The sequence below is a fragment of the Antrostomus carolinensis genome, unplaced genomic scaffold (genome assembly GCF_000700745.2).
Source record: "Antrostomus carolinensis isolate BGI_N321 unplaced genomic scaffold, ASM70074v2 scaffold3245, whole genome shotgun sequence".
In the NCBI taxonomy this organism is placed as follows: domain Eukaryota; kingdom Metazoa; phylum Chordata; class Aves; order Caprimulgiformes; family Caprimulgidae; genus Antrostomus; species Antrostomus carolinensis.
In genome coordinates this window covers 32,508-32,793 of record NW_010314036.1, presented here as the reverse complement: position 1 = coordinate 32,793, position 286 = coordinate 32,508, and the positions used below count along the sequence as shown (strand labels likewise).

The following is a 286-nucleotide window of genomic DNA, read 5'->3' as shown; positions in this document are numbered from 1 at the left end:
CCTTACGGTCCCATTTCAAACCACCACGAAGAAGAAACAGCAAGGAGCGCGTGAGGTCAGGAGGACACAGGTAATGTAAGCAGAGCGCAGCGGACTTTGTAAATAGGAAAAGTTCAATGGCACTGAAGGCAAAAAAAAAGAAAAATGTTTTAGGGGGTTTGAAACAGGTTTGTTTGTTGATTGAAATAGGAAACTTCCTGGAATTTTACAGAACTCACCCACCAGGGATGTACTTTTCTTTCTTTTTTTTTTTTTTTTTTACCCACCTGGCTTGGGGCTGGGACCT

The 286-nt window shown here is 42.3% G+C and overlaps 1 protein-coding gene across 2 annotated transcripts in view; it reads left to right on the top strand.

Moving 5' to 3' along the window:
* LOC104524553 (epidermal growth factor receptor) overlaps positions 1–286 on the top strand; it is a 43,375-nt gene that overhangs the window by 18,053 nt on the left and 25,036 nt on the right. The window lies entirely within an intron of this gene.